The sequence below is a fragment of the Pinus tabuliformis genome, chromosome 1_1, assembly GCF_031772625.1.
Source record: "Pinus tabuliformis cultivar Carrire ecotype Pingquan chromosome 1_1, CPIR1, whole genome shotgun sequence".
Classification (NCBI taxonomy): Eukaryota; Viridiplantae; Streptophyta; class Pinopsida; order Pinales; family Pinaceae; genus Pinus; species Pinus tabuliformis.
Genome location: NC_142297.1, coordinates 951512612 through 951528308, shown reverse-complemented (window position 1 = coordinate 951528308; position 15697 = coordinate 951512612).

The following is a 15697-nucleotide window of genomic DNA, read 5'->3' as shown; positions in this document are numbered from 1 at the left end:
CAATTTCATAGGCCACCATATAAATCTCATATGCCATACGTCCCCTTTATATAAAAAAACTCAATTACCATGTGGCAGCGTTTAAATCTATCTGCGTCCAACATTTAACTATAAAGCTAACCCACGGTAAAGATATTTTCCACCTTTGTAAGTCACACCACGAGCTGAATGGCTGCTGAGTACTCGTATTTCAGAATCATTTATGTGTAGCACTATTGGCTGGAATGCATTTTCCTATTGGGCATTTCTCTACGAATTCAGTAGAATTTTTTTTTTATAAACTATGAAATTTACAAGTCAGAATTGTAATATCGATTTATTGAAATGAGAGTGGATCTGGAAATCCATTTCATCACACGATTTAGTCAAATCAATCACCAGTATGGACAACTCTCTCCATCAGTTCAGTTACAAATATGAAAATATAATGCTAGGCAGCGACACGTAAATATCGGTGGGTGAAACCCACACCAAAACAGATAACAAACCCTCAACTAAAATAATAGCTCGATACTGCGTGAAAATACACAGTAATACACAACGTGAAAATACACAGTAATACACAGTGTTGTCCCTCTCCAGGTTAATACACAGCGTTAAATCATGGAGCAGAGGTGTATTGGGTATACACAACGTTAAACACTGGAAGAGTTGAGTGATATTACACGAGTAATGGAGCAGACCAGCGTTAAATCTCAGGCAGAGGCAACGCAGTATCAATCTGGAGTGTGGTGCTGTGAGGAGCAAGAGCGAATACCATAGAGCAGATATGTATGTTAACGCACAACGCCTCTTTTTTTTTTTATGAAACGCTCATGGACAGTGCAGACAACGCAGGTAAACAGTGTCTAGACCTGGCAGCGACAGTGGAGGGAGCAGGTCAGTATAAATGGAATATGGCAGACAGAACGCAGGCAGTGTCAGACAGGCGTACAGGCACTCAGTGACTGAATTATATGGAGAGCAGAGGAGCAGACAAGGGAGTTACAAGGCACAAGAGCTAAAAAAGGGAGCTGGCTCTGATACCATGTCAGGCCAGGCAGTAACTCCATTAAGCAAAAAACTGATTCGTGTATCTATTCCATCAGGTAGGTCTGTTATATACATGAGGGAGAGACTGTTCAGTTCATCTCCCGATGACTGTTCATATTTCTCATTTATTTATTTACATATATTTACCCAATCACAAGGATTAGGTGTCAACAGTTCGGAAAGTCCTCAGAACTCTTCCATCAAGATTTAATCCTAAGGTTTCGGTCTTAGAAGATAGATAAGATTTAAGCAACTTGAGTATGGACGAACTACATGGGATACTTACAACTTAAGAAATGAGGATTAAAGAAGTTGGTTAATATAATATAGAAAAAACCTTCACATCATCCAAGAAGATCGGGAAGGGTAAATAGGTATCCAAACCTAGATCTAGTTGTTGCAAAGAGGAAGAGGAAGAAGAAGTAGAACTTTCAAATGAAGAATTTGCGTACATTACGAGGAAGATGAAAAGAGGAAAAAGTACAAATGAAAACTTCAATTAGTATGTTTTGAATGTGGGAAGATAGGTCATTTTGCTACTAAAGTTCCCTCATAAGAATAAAGCATTTACAAAAGGAAAGAAGGGTCAAAGAAATTTCAACAACCAAGGTAAAAAGAGAGGGTTTAAGAAAAACTTCCTCTCCAAGGAAGATAGTTCCTCATCTGAAGAAGAAAGTGATAGTGATGAAGAAAACAAAGAAAAAAATATTATTTATGGATAAGAATAACAAGATGGAAGCACCTGACAATGAAGAAGATGAAGAAGAAATGACTAAAATCAAATTTCAAAAACGAAGTGTTAGAGTTATAAAAGAACTCAAAGCAAAAAGGAAAAATGTTAATTCTCTGGAAGCTGAATTGAAGGAGGTAAAGATTCTCAACAAAAGGAATGAAGAAGAAATCATCAACCTTAGAGTAAAGTTAGAAGAAGCCAACAAAATTGAAGAATTACTTAGGAATGAGTGAAAAGAAAGAAATGAGGCAAGGGAAGAACTAGAAGCCCAAATAGTATCTCTTTGAAAGGAAGGCAAAAGGGGAAATGTTCTATAAAATTTTGCTAACAATTATAAAACTTTCGACGAGCTCATAAGAAACCAAGGGTCATATAGTGACAAGATTGGTCTAGGCTACAAAGAAATATTTCAAAAGGGTTCAAAATCCTATATGACCGAAATGGAAAATGCATAGAAAACCTATGCTAAAACTGTTAAAGAATCTACCAAGCAAGGATATTTTCTAGCCAAACCAAAGGTTCAAGATATGCACGAAGGCTCTTGGAAAACAATTCCACGAAGAAGGTGTCCTCCCAGGTATCAACCCACTTTTTATGGATTTTGTTATTCATGTAGAAAGTTTGGGCATAAAGCTATAGATTGCCGTACTTACGAAAGCAACTTTCAAAGATATTTTAAGAATGTCTATTCCAAAAATACGCAATAAAACTTCAGGAAAAATTACAATAACTTTTACTGTTTAAGAAATGAAGTAGAATGCTATAAATGTAACAACTTTGGACATTTGGCTAAGGATTTCAGGTTTGTGCTCCTCTCAAGGGAATCACAACAAAATCAGAATGAACAAGTTTGGAAGAAGAAAAGTGAAAGGTGTGCTCTTGCCTTAAAGTCTCATAGTAAAAATAATGTTTGGTATGTCGATAACGGTTGTTCAATGGATGTGATTGTAGATAGTGTTAGGGTCCTATAATTTATAGTGATTAATTGATGATTATCTGGTTATTTATTTTGGGAATCTGTTGGTAAAGTTTAGCCTATGAATTACTAGCTAAACTTTACCAACAGATTCCCAAAATAAATAACTAGATAATCATAAATTGATCACTCTATATTATAGGACCCTAACACTATCTACAGTCATATCCGTTGAACAACCGTTATCGAAATACCAAACATTATTTTTACTTTGAGACTTAAGGCAAGAGCGCATCTTTCAGTTTTCTTCTTCCAGACTTGTTCATTCTGTTTTTGTTGTGATTCCCTTGAGGGGAGCACAAACCTGCAATCCTTAGCGAAATGTAATCTCCAATCTCCTTATATCCATTTTATGTAGTTGGATATCCTTGGCAATATCTCTTTGCCTCATCTTCAACTTCTCTAGTTGTATTCAAAATTGTCAATCACCTTCACATCTTTAGATTGTTGGAAACACTAGTCCCCATTTGTTTTCTATATCCTTTCACACCTTAACTTCATTATTGTAGTGTAATTCACATTAAATATAGTGCAAAAACCTAATAGCACAAGAGCAAAGAGATATATACCCTAAAACATCTCTTTGATAATAAGAAGTAGATAACCATGTTCACTTGCATCTTCAAGGGGGTAACCTCCAAGAGAAACACTCCAAATACAATCACAATTTTTGGCAAAAAATTGCATAACCTTCTACTCTCTCTCTCTCTCTCTATATATCTATCCATAAAGAATCTTATCTACCTATGGACCCCTTATAATGAAGGCCAACCAACTATTTTCGGCCATAATAATAAAAAGTACTCTTTTTCCAATGAATCACTATTAACTAACTATTTAATGGGAATTATTCAAGGAAGGTGGCCTCATGTATTAATAAAGTATCTAAGTAAGGGGATTAGGTTAGGAACTTACATGCCTTCCTCAAGGATGAAGGTGAGGAAGTTGTTGGAGAATCATTGTTGGTTCCTATGTGGCATCTTTTGGATGCATATCTTTCCATCGGGTCAATAATTACTTGATTGTGTGCTGGTGCAAATGGAACTTTTTGGTATACAATATTTCTTTTTCTCGGATCCAAATAAAACCTTCTTCATCAAGTTTTGGTAGGTTGGTCTGCACTTTGCAGTGTTATCCCACAACCTTCTTCAAATAAGACATAAAATATTGGATGAATCTTGAAGTGGGTTGGAAGAGCTAGCTTGTAGGTGACGTGACCAATGTGTTGCATGGTTTTATAGGGACCATATAACTTAGGAGATATCCTTTTGGGAACTTTATCTTTGAGTGAATCCTATTTATAAGGTTATAGATGAAGGAACACTTGATACCCTTCAACAAAAAAATGTTCAGATCTATGTAGATCAACTTCTTGCTTCATTTGATTTTGTGCCATCACCAAGTTGGGCTTGAGGATATGGATAATGGCTTTTATAGTGTGAATTTTTATATCTATTGCATGAACCTTGGATGTTCTTGGTACATGGGATGTCATAGACATGAGTTTTTGGCCATAAATAACTTCATATGGTGTCAAATTGGTAGCTCCATGATAAGTGGCATTGTACCACCTATTATCACCTAAAAATCACTCACAAAACTATACTAGTGATAAATGAAATCATCATTACCATGACATAACAAGGGCCAACCATAGTTATCAAGCATTAGCCTAAAATAAATTGGAAAAAAGACTATAAAAAGTGGGTTTCTTTTCATCGACAAATATTCATAGTGTTGATTTTGTGCGAGTTGAGTGGCCAATTCTTCAATATTCTTGTGAATCCATAAGTGAAATTTCACCAACTTTCAACATAATAAATGTTGAATTCCCATCAACAACAAAATCAAGGTAGCACATAAGGTTGGTTCAGTGTCCAATGGCATTGAAGAGGAGTCATTTAGTAGATCCAAAGTCTCCTCATGCATATAAAATAACAATCTGAATGGGTTTTTTTCACAAAGGTATATCAATGATCAATGAACTCATCGTCATTACAGCATAACAAAGACTACCCATGGATATTAAACGTCATCCTAAAAGCAGTTGGAAAAAAAGTATAAAAAGTGGGTTTTTATACATTTGCACAAATTCATAGTGCTAATTCCATGCAATCTGTGCGGGTGATACTTTTATAGTCTTGTGGATTTATCAGAAGTGTAATTTCATTGAACTTCTGCATAATAAATAATGAATTCCCATTTACAATCAATTCAAGGTAGAACACTAGGCTGGTTCACTCTCCAATGGCATTGAAGGGGAGTCCTTTGGTAGATCCAAAGTCTCCTCATGCAAAAAAAAAACAATTTGAATGGGTTTCATTCACACCATAAACTTGTTAACCTCATAATGCTAAATTTTATTTAGTTAATTAGTTATCTTAGATTAATAAAGTTATTAAAAAATATAAAAATATATTCTTGTAGAATATTAAAGTGAATTCTAGAAGTGTTGTATTCCGTAGATGATAGATAAGCTTTGTCACAACCTTGTAATAGTGATTATCCTTGAGTTGTTGATCAAGGACACATGACAATGCTAAGATAAGATCAGAGAAGCTATATAATGTTATGCATCTTACCCTTATGTAATTTTGTTTTTTTTTTTAATCTCTAATTAAAAAAATTACATGTCTGAGTATACTTTTGTTAAATTTATCATAGTATTAGAGCCATAACTAATACAATTAAGAGAGTTTGATATTTATTAGACCTAGAATTAGGCTATGATAATTGTCCATAACATCGTGATTTAAAATAATGGGAGTGCTCCATGACAATTAGATAAAGGAAAAGACGATCAATCTCTTTATGTCGATTTTGATCAATATCTTAAATTTGAATTGAGATCAACCCAACTATATCTTGGGAAAAAATAAAGTGACATCATTAACTTATGATATTCAAATTGATATTTCTATTTTATTATTCTAGTATGTTCTGTTACACCATCGTATGCTGGTAAGGATTATTAGTAACATGATATTTGGATATGGTTGGTTTACATATTTTTAATTAGTTGTAGAATAAAAATTAGATCTGCATTTTTGTGAGCAATCTATCTAGTACCAACAATGCTTTCGATAGATGTACACCAATGATTTGCTATATCTCAAATGCAGACTGTCCAAATCCCAAATTGACCCATTTCCATTGGGTGAACCTATCTATTAAAACATGTGCCAACCATTTATTTTTTCTCCACCTCTATCATTTTTTTTGTCCATCTATGTTGTTTTTGGCTATATGTGACATAACCCATGGGAATGATGCATGGATCAGAACGAAAGACCACAAAGCTTGCCACCTATTTACTCAGGATAAATCACCCCAAAGCCATTTTCATTAGTTGAATTTTGTCCCAAAGTTTGAATGGGATCCCAACAACAATATATGCACATGGGTCAGAGCAATAAGTCACAGAGCTTGCCGCCTGTTTACTCATGATAAGTCACACCGAAGTCATTTTTATTGGTCAAAATTTGTCCCAAAGTTTCCATAAGATCCCAACAAGAATGTATGCGCCCATGCAACCTCAAAGATATATAAGAGGTTCAACTGATTTCTTGATATGACATTTTCCATTGTGCATTGTGAGATTTGAATGGTGTGCTAATGAGTAAAGGATATTCTTGATCTCATGATTTCCTTGGGTGACCATACATAGTTTGTATATGACCAAAGGTTCTACAAGTATGGTTATAGGTCACGTTCACTGCTTATGTAAATTGATCAGTAACACCCTCGCTCTTGTTAACACATTCGCTGCTACCAAAGGAGGATATAAGATCAATTTCCAACACCATGACACCATGCACCTTTTGGTACTACTGACTGGTTGGCACAATGGGATATTATCCCTCCTATCTTATTTTGAATTTCACGAGAACATATGTGGCTTGTTGTGATAAGGCTTAGGAGTAGGTTCCTACACCTTTGCCAAGTCTTGGCTCTTACTAAGCCATAAATTCCCGGTATATTTGGCTTAGGGTTGTTGGATATAATCTTGGTATTACAATGACAACCATTATGCTTGATGTTGGACCTCACCTAGATTCTTGAATTTTATACAAGGTGAGCAGTAGAATGATCTTCAATTAAATTATCTCATGCCACTGATATCATTGAGAAATTATACAAAAAAAATATCAATAGTAAATGCAACAGAAACAATAAAGATCATAGAAAGACAACCATGCACAATAGAGAATATTTTTACCCAGGGAAACCCAACCTTGGAAGAAAACCCAACAACTTTTTTTTAAGAGAATTTATTCTTCAACAACATTTACAAATCCAATTTGTGTAGAAATATGTGCCAAGTACAAGTCTAAATACTTGTCAAAACATGGTCAAAGAACCAGTAATTCAATGCTAGTCAAACCAACCAAAATGCTCAAAATTCAACATTGGTGGTGAGCCCCAGTATTGCTTCAAGAATGTTGCAACTCCCAAGGGCTCCTCAACTCAAACTATCAAGCCAGGGTTCATATAAACTTAGAGGTGACAATGCTATATGCACAATAGGTTAGATTCTACTCATGCCACCCTTAGTCATGACATTAGATCAAGGTGTTCAATGACCATTCTTCCAACTAAACTATAGGTAAAGATTGATAATAAAAGAACAATTGAAAATTAATTCTAGCTATGAAAGTGAAAATGCCATTTGTTCAACCTGTATATGCTAATTAATCATTTCATGAAAGGAAAAGGGCTAATCTACTTGCAGAAGGAAAGCTACTCTATCTTGCATAATTCATCAAATCAAAAACATAATTACATGTATCATCTATCTATTTCACACTTGAAAATTAAAAATCTATCTGGCATCACGCTTGTGATTGAAAAACACTAATTCTACTTTGTTTTGTAGTGAGGAAAATGAATAGTTGAAGTGGTCGAGTAGCTTCTCTTGATCATATAATCACAACTTGGGGTCATTATTCATCTTGACTGAGATAAGGTTGAAGTTGGGAGCAAAGCAGGTGAAGAAAAGTGGTGCTACAAGCTTGCTATAGGTGCGGCTACAAGAGGTCTTGTATTGCTACAGGGGGTCCTGTATTGCTACAGGAGGGGTTCTGAGAGCCTATTTAGGATGGAGATGATGTCTTGAGGGCATGAAGAGGTATATGAAAGTTGGGGAAGCCTCCTAGACAATACCAAGACCTGTCAGAGGTCTTTATTGCACCAGGATGAATTCCCACACTATCCTAAATTTCCTAGGCAAAGTGATTGTGGAAATAGAGTTTTGGGGGCAGAATTGAGGGATGGAAAGAGAAGATGGAGAAGTAAAAAATGGAGGTGAAAGAGGTTCCCTCCCCTACAGATCAACACAACCCTGCAACCAACCACATACATACATCCATTGATCATTAACACAGTGATATAAACTATGATGGAAAAGATGAGTTGAATTTGAATAACATCTATTTTATGCCATAACACTACTTTGATCACTGAACTGACTCCTAAGTTACAAAAAGTAAATATGAAGAAGGACAACTAACATCTATCTATTTCCAAGAAATCATAAACACAATGTTTTTGGGCTGAGATTGTGAATCCTTCCAACCATTCTCCCACAAGAGAGGTGATGTAGAAGCTTGCAATCACATGTTTTTATAGCTTAACCTCTATTGTAATGAAAGAAAGCTATGAAATGCTTGGAACTAAGAACAAAACAAAAGTACAAAAGAGGGACCAAAGCCTCTGGGTTGGGCCCAAACCCAAGGGTCTCATCCCTCTAAAACTAACTCAGATGCAACTGAATAACCAACTTCTCATTATCAGAAAGTAAAAGTCTCATACATCACATGAAAGTAAAAATAACAATGTCAAGCTCTGAGATCAATATATACACCTAGCTGAATCAAAACTTCAAATCTAATGAGATTTTCATCTTGTTTATTTATACAAAAGGGCAGTTGATAGCAGCTCCCTTGAAAATAAGAGTGATTCCCTCCTTGATCTCGGAAATGGTGGATCTGGTCCCTCTTGAGCTTCACTTGTACTAGGAATTACTCGACTGACAATGAATTCAAACTGGTGAGACAGGATGATGTGATCCCAAGTGGAGTTAGGGAGCTAAGGAAGTGGAAAGGCCCCCTATATTCTCTCCTAGTTGTCTCCATCAAGCCCTTGCATAGTAAATGCCTAAAAAATGATTCTTTTTCCTGCAATTAAAACACATTAGGCCACATACTATGAAAATCACCTTTTACTCTTCTTACTAAGCATATTAGAACCAAAAATGTGAATTAATGTGAGAAAAGGATAGTTTTAAGGCTAGAGGATGACATAATGATCTTCAAGATATACCTATTGATGGGAGTCATCATCACCCCCTTGCTGAAGGTGTTTCTCATCCTTTGAGCAACTTAGTCATCCATGTGAAGCTCTTTCAGGGCCTCGGTGGCCTCTCTGACATCCCAAGGCACCTCAGATGGTGTGCCTTCTTGTGGGAAAAAACCAACATTTGTTTTTATCTCAGTCCATTCCTTCTGCTCTTCTGTTTTGTCTCTTCCTTCTAGGAAGCCTAATAGCAAGGGTGGATTGAGTTTGAGCCTATCCATATGATATTCATCCTCTGCATGAGTCTCTTCTACAATGGTGTTCTCTCTAAGGCATTCCTTAGCCTTTCGGGAGAGTGATATTCTCTAACTTGTAGACTATGGGGTAAGGCATGCCATCTTCTCTAGAAAGCTTGCAAACTTTCTGTTCACAACATTCTAAAGGTGTATTCAAAGTGAAAAATGGCTTGCTCCTAGGTTGCAATGTATTTGGGTGCTAAAATAGGATCAGAGGAGATGAGGTTATGATTGCTGATGACAACCATAGGGCTCACTAGCTCTGCTCTAATACACAAGGGCTCCTTCTCCTCTTTTGTCATTACCTTTTTCACCTCCTCAATCCTTGTATCTTCACGAGTCAACCAATATTCTAAAGCAATTAACTTCATGTCTCCCAATTTTGAATTGGGATCCTAGAAATTCAGATATGTCAAAATGAAATTGTGCATGTAGAATTCAGCTAATTTTTCCCTCTCTTCGATACGAGTTTGTTTGTAAAACTCAATAAACTGCCTGTAGTCCTAAAAAGGTAAAGAGCCATATTGTGCTAGAGTTTTTATTTGGAATTGCAACCACTATTATTTGAGGAAGAGAGCATAAGATTTTGATGGATACCTGTGTTGCAAGGCTTCCATAGAGAGACTTTCCATCATGGCAAGTTGTGTTTCTTTCTCATGCAAACTCTCTCTCAACCTTGTGTTTTCTGCCTGTAGCCGCTCCTTCATAATAGACTGCCTCAGTCTAAAATCACTCAATTCCTTGCCCATTTCAATGAATTTCTCCTCCATGAGGCGCACGTCTTCCACATTCTTGGATTTGGAATTTTTCATCCACCTGTGGGTTCTGCCTCTCTCTATCTCCAGCTCATAGAGGAGTGGGACTGCAAAATTTTCAGGGATAATCCTTCCTCAAATAAATTTGTAGTAGGACCCCAAGCTAGGTTGTGGATCAGGCTCTTGGAGCTCTTGGAGGCCCTTTCCAACTAAATTTGAGGTGGATGCTTCTTTCTGTAGCTCTTTTTCTGCTCCTGTAGCTTCCCCTGTTCCTCCTGTAGAAAACATTGCCTCTCTTGTAGGAAACCTTGTCTCTCCTATAGCTTCTCTTATTCTGTTTCCTCAAAGGAATCTTGTGTCCTCGTTTTTTTGAAGGTCACTGACCTAGTCGTGGGTCTACCCACAGATGCTATAGGTGACTTGGTTTTGGTTTTAGGAGAAGTGACCTCCTTAATATTTCCCTCACCGAGTCCTACATCTTCCTTTTAACTTAGTGACTCATCAATAATTATAGGGACTCTTGTGGGAGTTTATGATTTCCTCTGTCTAATTTTGGTGCTCTTCTTGGTTTTGAAATATAGGGGACCTTGTCTTGGTTGCCTCCTCTTGGGCTTGACAGGTGTGCCCAATGTAGCCAATGTTGCAACTACTTCTTGTTTAGTATCCCCTAGAGATAGACTTGTTTGATGTGCTTTCTTCTCTGCTTCTTGGGGTTTAGAAGTCTCCTTAGAGATTACTGTTTCTTCTACTTGTTTCTTCTCCTCTTCTCCTTTAATTTCCACTTCTCCTTCCTCTGTCTTTGTTGCCTCCTCTTCCTCTGTTTTTCTTTCCTCTTCTTCTATTTTTTTTGCCTCCTCTTCCTCTGTTTTGGCTCCTTCTTTCTTTGTTTTTCCTTCTTTACCTCCAGTGCTAGAGGCTAGTGTTTCTCCAGGTGCGATGGCTTGAGTTTCTATTAAAGTTTCCTTATCCATGTCCACAAATTTAGTCCATAGGAAAGGGATCCTTAACTAGCTCAAAGCATCCATCACAATTAACTTGCTGAGGCCATGGTGGGATAAGTGCTGGTGCTTTCCTTCCCTCACCTTCTGATTCATATCAATAATTTCCAGTAGGAGGAAATGGGGAACACTAAGTCTTTGAGGGAGAGGAAATTCTAACTTGAATCTTCTCATGCAAAAATATGAAGTGGTAGGCATATACTACACTCAATCTCCCTTCACAATATATATACTTGAGGATATGGTAAGCTACCTCACCCCAAGGATAAGGTAGGATTTCTCTTCTTACCCCATTCTTATCTTCTATAGGCTTCTCTTTCAAAATGAAGAAGTTTTTCCTAAGTTTGACTCTCATTGCCTTGTCTTCTTTGGTCCACCAAATTCCTAGGGGTAAGGTGGTCACTCTGCTTATGGTTTCAGGATTTAGAGAGATGGCCAACCCTTTGACAATAATAGTGGCAATGTATTCTCCTTGAGAATGTAACAACATGGAAAATTCACGAGTGAGATCATCATCATACCCTTTTAAAAACTCAAAGAAACCCAACCATTGGTGTCTTCTGAAGATGTTCACTATAGGAGGGTGTTGGTGAATCCTTTGAGGGTTATCTTCTGTTAAATCCTCCCCCCATTTATTCTATTGTCCCTTGTTGGTGCTACTTAGGTGTGGAATTCAATTTTTTTAAACAGTCTCAGTGGTGAAAGAATGTTAAATTCCTTGGTAGCACTGAGGGAGAAGGATGATAGAATTGATATTAACCAAACTCCTTTTCCCTGTTTTTATCCACAACAATTTCCAAAAATACCTCCTACTACTTAATTGAGTATTACAGGATATCAATTTCAAGCAAACTTCTCATGTAAGTGGACGTAAAAACAAGGAAGGAGGATGCCACTTACTTCTTGTAAAGGCAACTATATGTGTGTCTAATGGTTTTGAGACAATTTCGAGCAACTGTGGCTCCTCTTTCAACTTCCAAATTCTCATGTAGCTCCTTCTCGGCCCTCCTGTAGCATCTCAGACTTGCCTGTAGCTTCCTTTTGTAGCCCTTGCAGAAAGGGTTCGAAACTTCTCAGTGGTACCCTAGGTGGTATGATACAATAGCTTTTCCTTCCTCTACATATTTTTGGAATGAGCGATGGTACAAATGAAGTCGATCCTAGTACATAATATTATCTTTGGGGTAAAAGCTTAGAGTGCTTTGGTGACATAACATATACATGAGTTTCCTTTTTTGGACTATTGTCCCCACTCCTTGTAATAATTTCCTCTCTCCTCATGATTATCACCCTACTCTTCATGAACACGACCTCACTTTGAGTTGACATCTCCACATTTCATGGGTGACTAGTACAAACTTAAGTTCACTAGACGATGGTGGCCAAGCTCACTCGCCACCTCCAACCTATTAAAAGTCCTTTCTCGACCATTACACATTTCAGTCATTTTATGCATAGGGAAGAGGTGAGGGTTGCCATACCTGAGCCTACCTATGGATCGAGTTTCTAGAGATGGTTGGATATTGGACCTGGGCCATATAACATCATGATTTCAGAGGGAGTTGACTCTTTTTCTTGTTTCTTGTGCATGTCTTCATAACTTGATAATACACTGACTGATAACTTTGCTGTGTATGTGCAGATGCCTCCCTGATGTCCAAGATATTGATGCTGGTGGAATTCCTTTTTGAGGATGATGTGTCCTTTCCCAGTTGTAGACATGGATCCATCATGCATTTTGTGGGTGGAAAAAAAATATCTCAGACATTTTGTTATGATTGCACAAACTGCTACAGGAGGATTTTTCTCCCTGTAGCGGCCATTTAATCCTCCCTTGAAGTCGTCATTTTTCATGTTGGTGTTGAGGGGAAGTGATGAAAGGGTTAGAGTCAGGAGGAAGTGGTGTAGATGTTGGAGGAATAGAAACTAGGCGTTTTTGTGTGTTTTTTGTTTGAGAGTTAGGACAAAGTGGAAATTTGAGCAAGTTTTGGCTAAATGGAATGGATAGGTGATGAAAGAATCATTGGAGGACCCCCATTTATCATTTCCTAGAGGAAACATGGAATTTTGGTTTGTTCTTCTTATTGGATTCCCCTCCTGTAGCTTCATAGTCTCCTCTTATAACATTATGGGACCTCTTGTAGCAATACAGGTCCCTCGTGTAGCATCACAATGAGCATGTGAAATTTGAGTTTCTTGTTGATTGAATGGTGGAGAGCGATGATTATATGAGTGGAGAATATGGAGATGAGGTGTGTGGATGGGAGGATGAATGCTAAATTTTAGGTGTAGTCTTGTAGCCAGAAAATCTTCCAACCGTGTGTAGTCTTGCAAAAGAAAAATAATGTTCGCGGAAATTTTGTAGGAGATCCTTCCATGTGTTTCTCTTTTCTCTTTTGTTTTTTTGTTGTTGAGACAAGAAGGCTACCTTTGTAGAGGTTTTCAACCTGCATGCCTTCCCTAGGTGCCTTAGAGGAGGTTTTCACCTGGGGATCTTTTATTTTTCTTTTCCCTTTTTTTGCTCCTAGGTTGCCTCAGAGAGGTTTTCAACTCAAGAGTGGGCCTCAGATGCCTCATGGAGGTTTTCATCTAGGCCCTCTTATTATTATTATTATTATTTTTTATAATTTTGGTGGATTGAGGGCTAGGAGCCTCCCAATCACATTTAACTCTCTACTGACTGAATTGACAAATTCTTCCTTGGACAAAGGTTTCTTGTACAATTTCAACCTATGGCCATTGGCAAGTAAGGGAATCCATTCCTCATCAATGCTTCTGATTTGGACAAACCCATTCTCATGAAAAGTCTCTACTAGATAGGGATGCAAACATCTTGTCATAAAATTCCCCTCGAAATCTTTAAATCTGGAATCATATAACATGGCCCAATCTCCTTCTTGGAAAGTCTTTCTCTAATGTGCTTGTCATGCCAAATCTTCCTCTGTAGTTGGATTACCTCAGTGTGTAGGAGATCTTGCATTCTGAATTCATCTAGTCCATTGAGTTGGAGCAACCTTTCCTATTGTGCTAAAGTGAGATCCAAGTCTAACTGAGATTCCATCCTCAAGGTATTGTACTCAAATTCAAGACAATAGGGAATTCTTCTGATAGACCAACTCAAAGGGAGTGAATCCAATGGTGGTCTTCCAAGTGGTGTTTGAGGCTCAGGTAGCTTCCACGAGTCTGTTTGCTCAATCCTTTCTGCTGCTGCTAACAACCTTTGTAAGAATGTTCTCCAATGCTCAATCAGTGTCTTCCACTTGCCCATTTTCCTGAGGGTGATAGGCAGTGAATGTCCAATGCTTGATATGGTGTTTCCTCATGAGATATTCAATCAATTTTGATGTGAATTTTGCTCCTTGATCAATGACTACCTCCCTTGGATACCCAAACTTGTAGAATATTTTTTTCCTTAAAAAATCAACCACCTTCTGCTCATTTGTTGCTTTAACTACCTTTGTCGCAACCCACTTTGTTAAGTAATCAGTGCACACAATGATGTACTTATTATGTCTCGATGGTGGATCAACTGGCCCAATGAAATCCATGCCCCACTTGTCAAATGGCTTTAAGGCCACTTGAGGTTGTAAGGGCATTTCATCCCTAGGTGTAGGCTTTCCCACCCTTTGGAATTGATCACATCTTATGGTGTATCTCCTTGCATCTTGATGTAGAGTGGGACAGTAGTAACTAGTCTGTAAAAATTTAAAGGTTGTCCTCTTAGAGAAAAATGACCCCCATAAGGTCCATCATGGCATGCTGAGAGGATTCCAAAGACCTCTTCTTCCCTTACACATCTCCTCAAGATATGATATGGTCCCAATCTAAAAAGATTGCCCCCAATCCAAGTGAAAGGAGCACTTTTCCTTACAATCTTGCTTTTCTCCTTGGATGATAGATTAGGAGGGAACCTCCCAACAACCAAGTAGTTGGCTATGTCATCAAACCAAGGAGAAAGAACCGAGATGAAAAAGAGGTGTTCATATGGAAGTTGTTCATCCACCATTTCTTCATTATCTGTAGGAAAGGTTAGTCTCGACAGGAAATATGCAACCACATTTTCTTTCCCTGGTTTGTCAATAATAGTCAAATCAAATTGTTGTAACAATAACAACCATCTAATTATCATGACATTTACATAAGGCTTATTCATTAAATACTTAATGGATGCATGATCAATATGAACAAAAGTTTGATACCCAATGATATAGTGCCTGAATTTGTTTAAAGAATGTACTACAACTAAAAGTTCTTTTTTCAGTGACAGTGTAATTCAACTCGACTTTAGAAAGATTCTTACTAATTAAATACATAACATAAGGCAATTTATCTTCTACTTGTCCTAAGGCTTCCCCCACAACTTTATTCGATGCATCAGTGTGGATATGGAAAGGCAATGCCCAGTTGGGACCCCTAAGGATGGGTGTAGTGGTCAACTTTTCTTTCAACACTTTAATTTCCTCTTGATAGTTGCTTGTCCAACAAAAATCTGAATCCTTGGCTACTAATCGAAACAAAGGCGAGGCCGTTTTACTAAAATCTTTGATGAATCTTCTATAGTACCCAACTAATCCAAGGAAACTCCTGACATCTCTTTTCTTTTGAGGGGTAGG